The sequence below is a fragment of the Miscanthus floridulus genome, chromosome 18 (genome assembly GCF_019320115.1).
Source record: "Miscanthus floridulus cultivar M001 chromosome 18, ASM1932011v1, whole genome shotgun sequence".
Taxonomy (NCBI): Eukaryota; Viridiplantae; Streptophyta; class Magnoliopsida; order Poales; family Poaceae; genus Miscanthus; species Miscanthus floridulus.
The window spans coordinates 116,588,525-116,594,524 of NC_089597.1; positions in this window are offsets into that span (position 1 = coordinate 116,588,525).

Below are 6,000 nucleotides of genomic sequence, written 5' to 3' on the forward strand. Positions count from 1 at the left end.
TTTTTTTGTTTTCTTTTCAAAATAGGTTTTCGAAGTCGTATTGTACGCTGCTAATTATACATTTATACGCGCGTATAGTATGTTTCGGTTCAAGCACAATGAACGTATTAAATCACACAATTCAAGCATATATATATATATATATATATATGCATGCATGCATCATATATATATATATTTACATGCATGCATGCATATGTGTATTTTACATTATATTATTTCATGTGTATATATTACAAAAGATTGCATTACAATTGTTGTGATATAACAAGTTTCCTCTCATCCTCTAGCTTGGCTTCAATGGCAGTGTTGGGTCGAAGTAGAACTCGCCCTTAGAATCGATGATCTGGTCATTAAAAAATCCGGCTATAGACTCTTGAATTGCTTTGATTTGGTCTTGCCGTATGACCTTTTCCTCCAACGATCGAGCCTACAGGTTTGAATTAAAGGAAAATAAATATATATATATATATATATAAAGACATAGTAACACAATCAATAATAATAATTAAATGAATATATAGTGTATTTTTAACGTACTTTGAGTCTCTCTGTAGGAGTTCTTTGGGAGACCACCTTGATAAACTTGCAAACATAGTAACCATAGTAGTTGTTCCCCTGTTCCTGCCTCAGACACCACTTTACGAGAAAAAGATTTGTCATCCAATCTGGTGATCCAGTGAAAGCTATATGTTTAATTAATAAAGATGATGCGATTTATGGGACTTACTTTCAAAGGGATTACATTTAGTGGCGCTTTGCATTTTCCCATGTGTTGCTTCTCAATAAAGGTTTTTCAAACACTGCCCAATAAAAAATTTGCCACGTCATCAGATATAGTTAATCATCATGTTTGTGTGTATATATAGTTGCTAGAGATACCGAAATTACCTCTGGATAATATCTATCATATCTTGGTAGTCTTGTTGTGGTTTTCTCATCGAGTCATAGATTATCAAGTGACTTTTCACCAGATCGATGTCCATCAATATCCAGTGATTGCTGCATGTGTTTATAGGATATAACGCATAACACTCATTAATTAACTAGAATCAACATATGAGCCATTAAGGATGATCGACATTATTAACACTCACTTGAAGTTATAGGGAAAGAGTATATCCTTCTTGTGGCGTTGGTTCACTAAGAAGTTCATGAGGTTACTCTCTGACTTAGACTTCCAATTAGGCTCTGGAGTAACTGGGTCTTTGAATACCATATGGGGATCAACAAAACCAATTTCATTGCAGCCTTTCTTTCTGAGCTCTGTCATTATAAATCTGCATATATATAGTACTTGTTAGGATAATTTATATGCATATACACACATATGATGAGTTTAATAATAGATCGAAAAAATTATTACTTACAGGCAATAGCAGCTAATGATAACTTTGTCTAGAGAGGTCAAGTGGCATAGTTGATGAAATTATGCAAAGTCAACATACATAACATCATCGCCACGGAACCAATGTTCATCTCTAATTCTGACACCAACGCAGAAGTCTCCACCGGTAGACGCCTGCATGTACCACTTGTTTAGCAGGTACATTTGTGTCCCCAGATCACATAAGGCTTGAGGGTTGTATAAACTCTGGCCTAGTACAAATTTTTTCTTCTAAATATCAACCTCCGCCGCACTCTCAATGTTTTCATCACCAAACATCTGGTAAAGGTCGAGACCAGTCTCTTCAATAAATTCACCAAGGTGATCCAAATCGACATCTGGAGGTATGTTTGCCTGATGCATTAATCCTAAATTCGAACCATATTCATTACCAACAACTAGCGGGGGGACTGATTGGTGCGATTGTTGTCCGAGTTGTGCAACTCCTTTCCCTACCCGCTTCTTTTTATGTGCCGCCTCAATTGACTTGGTGAGAGTGCGGTCATAGTCCGTTAACGTTGATTTGGATGGCTTACGAGATTCCCGCTGTTGTTGCTGGTAAGAAGCCACCTTTTTTCTTAGAATATCTGGAGCTACGAAAAAGTACGGTTTCTCCGGGTTTCTCCTTGCTTCTTGACCCTTTTTAAGTTTGTCATAGAATCTGGACATATCTTTTTTATATGCATCAGTTACTTCTTCCTTCTCTTTAGATACTATTTTGGGAATAGCCCTTGGTTTCACGGTGGCTTTCTTTACCGACGGGGACTGGTTCTTCGTTTGCGGGGCTGGCCTCTTGCTAGTACTTGGCTTCTTGGTAGGCGGGGGCGGGGGAGGCGTTGGAGACCTCCTTGGAGGTGGTGGCAGCGGCGTTGGAGACCTCCTTGGAGGTGGCGGCTGCGGCGTTGGAGACCTCCTTGGAGATGGTGTGGATGCAGCCTCGCCTTCCAACACATTGTCATCGTACAGAGCACTATGATGATCTGGCGATTGAACAATTGGATTTAGGTTGGGGGAGGATCTGCAACAAAAAAAGGAATGACATATTATTATGAGCATATTGTTAATTATTTAAGCCAATATAAATTAATAATGTAGTGTTTTCATCCGCACCTATGGTGAGGTAGTTCAGGAGGAGGTGGAGCTGACATCCCGGGAATGATGATGTAGCGCTTGCGCCATAGAATGAATGTCTTCTCTGCTTCTCCTAGAGTCTTCTCGCCATCACCTCCAGGAATATCAAGAGGCAAATCACTAAAATCTTTTTCAGCTTTATCTACTGAGATGGTAGCATATCCTTCTTGGATTATATTCCCATGAATCCTTGGTGTCTTGGTTCGGTCGATAGGATTAACAAGACCGATAGCCACCATGATTGTGGAATTCCCCTTCGGAATGTGTAGCTCACACGATGTACAAGGTTCAGTGACGCCATCCACAGGGAAGCGTAGTCCTGTGTCTCCTTGATTTGGTATCTCCGTGGGAGTGCAGCTGCTTTTCAACTGAACAGATTGGCTAATGTTGATTCCTGGCTCTGATGCCGGCTTGCTTGCACTCACTGCTATTTGCACTTGCCTTCTGATTTCCTCCTGCATTCTCGCTTCGAGTTTTTTTTTCTCGCTCCTATGCTTCACGCACCGCTTCCTCCAACCTCTGGAGCCGCTGTGCCTCTTCTTCCTTCTTTCTCTGGTGGCTTCTGTAGGAAGGTCTGTCCTGAGGGAATCCATGCTCCCATGAGACACTTCCTTTGCCTCTAGTTCGGCCACCGTGTTCAATAGTCCTGATGGCGTATGTCAGTTCATCCTTCTCTCTGTTGGGCCTAAATGCACCACTAGCAGTAGCTCTCTGAGCATAAAACAATCTTTCTGCTGCTTCTTGCAGTCTTGCGCCATAAACGCACTTCCCTGTCTCCTGGTCCAGTGTTCCCCCATGAGCGAAAAACCAATTCTTTGCATGCTCTCCCCACTCGAGTGATTCTGGTGTGATACCCTTGGCAAGAAGGTCTGCTTTTATTTTGTTCCACTTCTTAATGGCACTCGGGTAGCCACCTGATCCCAAGTTATGGTGGTATGTCTTCTGTTGGGCATTACGTTGGTTCCTTATCACCCGACTCACACCCTCTTCCGACGTCTTGTACTGTACAAACTCATCCCAATAGGGCCTCTGCTTTGAGATCGGGCTTGGGACAGTGAAATCTGGTGCTATGTTCTTCTTGACATACGTCGTGTATAGGTGTTTCTTCCAAGTATGAAACTGGGTGGCCATCTTCTTCATTGCCCAATCCCTAACTCGCTCCTTCAATTCATCACCATCTATTATATCATCATAACCATCTGTTTGGAGCGTGAAATGTACCAAGACATCTTTCCAAATTAACGTCTTGTCACGATCGGAGACAAAACTGATATGAGGAGCATTGATCTTCTTCTTCCATTCGCGGGTACTGATCGGGAGCCGGTCCCATACAAGGTAACCACAGTGGTGCATGAATTTCATTTTATTTGCCCCCCCCGGTTCGCCTGTATCCACATTGAACTCCGAGATGATGAAGCGGCCCTCCAATGGCATTTTGGGACCTCGAATATTTTTACTCTTCGTTGTAGTTGTTGATGTCGATCCAGAGGGCTACAAAACATAAACATTATTTTTAATGTCATGAGCACACATAAGACATATGATAATATATATAGCTAATAATAAAAAATATATACTTGGCCAATATGTTGTTGCTTATTTTATTCAAGAGCTAAGTACTGACTCCCGTCATCTGCATCCTCTTGCACATTATTTTTAGCACCATCATCGCCGGCAACTTGAGTGCCAGTGTTGATCAAATTCATCATCAACTCCTCCTCATCCATGTTTCTTGGGTCGGCCATCTAGCTTCAAAAAACAAAACCAATATATAGTACATCAAATCTTTGCTTACATGCGTAAAATCTACGAACAATATGCATTATTAAATCTTGCCCCTCGGTCACGGACGCAATTCGCCACACTAGGGCGAACTGCGTCGGTACTAGGGCGAATTAGGGCTATACATAAACGGCCGAGGGCGAATTGCGTCGGTGACTAGGGCGAACCACGTCAGTGACATCAACAACGCGGTGACTAGGCCGCGAGAGAGGGCGGTGTGATGAGAGTGGCAGTGCTCCACTCTGCCGTATATATGTTTGTACACATGGGTGAACGAGGGCGGCGGTGCTCCGCCATATACATAGAAACACATGGGCGAACGAGGGCGGCGGTGCTCCGCGACGTATATATACATGCATATGAATACAAATGACGTATATATATGTGTCAGCACGGTGGCCGGTGTGCTGACGACGACGACATGAGGCGGGCCGGGGCGGTGTCGGTGCGGTGGAGGACGTCGTCGGCGCGGAGCGGCCCGGGCCGGGGCTACGGTCGATGCGCTGGAGGGTGTGGCCCGCGCGTCGGGCCGGGGCTGTGATCAAAAGGAGTATATTATATATCATGCATGCATGTCCACATGTTTTTTTTCTTTTTTGCAAAACACAGTACAAACGTCAATATATAGCATTGCCAAGTTGAATATGTTTAGTTGCCTGGGCCCCCATAAGCCAAATCGGCCTGTTAGCCGGGCTCCAGAAGAACGTGGGAGCAAGTCGTTTTCTAGGGGCCAGGCTCGCTGCTCGATTCCCGTCACCTCCAGCGCTCGACTTTGCTCGCCTCCGCTCGTCCCCGGCGGCCCTCCCTGCAATCCCTTCTTCCGCATCCTCCGTCCACACCACCGGCCACCGGAGTAGACCAAGCCCCTCGCTCGCCTCGTGCTCCCTCTGCTCTCTCCTCCGCTCTAGGCCGCCGCGATGGAGCGTGCCGCGCCGTGGACGCGGTCGAAGCAAGAGAGTTCGCTGGCGCTCGCCCACGCCGCGCTCAGCGCCGTAGCCACCCTCCTCCACCTCCCTGCGTCAGCGGTGTCTCCGGACTTGTCGCTGCACATCCGCCTGCCGAGCAGCGCGGTGGGTTCCAAGCCACGGCACCGCGCCATCATCCTCGCCACGGCCGGCCATGTGACCCTGGCCGCCATGCCCATACTGCGACTGGCCGCTGAATGGCGAAACCCTAGGCACTAGGAGAGAGAAAGCCGAGAGCTCACCTCGGGCGGGCGCGGTGGAGGGCCGCACGGGCACGCGCACGGTGGAGGGGGCCGCACGAGGTCGTCGGCGGTGGAGGGCCGCACGGGCGTGCGCGGTGGAGGGCCACACGAGGCGCGGGCTCCGGTGACATGGCGGTGGGCTGATGCGCAGGCGAAGACGAATCGGCGGCGGCGCGAGGAAGAAGAGAAAGGGTGGCTGTTCGACGAGGAAGAAGAGGAGGGGATCGATCTGCGCCAGGCACTAGCGCTTATATACCAGGGAGATTTACTCCTGGTGCCAGTCACCAGCCGGGAGTAACCGGAAGTAAAGGGTTTTTTTTGGCGGGCCACAAAACTGTAGCCCACCTTTACTCCCGGGTGGGCTTCCCACCCGGGAGTAAAGGTGGGCTGCAGTTTCGTTTCCCACCTGTTTTGAGCAAATTTTTTAATAGAAATATGGATTTTCTTGTTAAATACATAGTAAATTAAATAAAAGGCATAAAATTATTTTGTT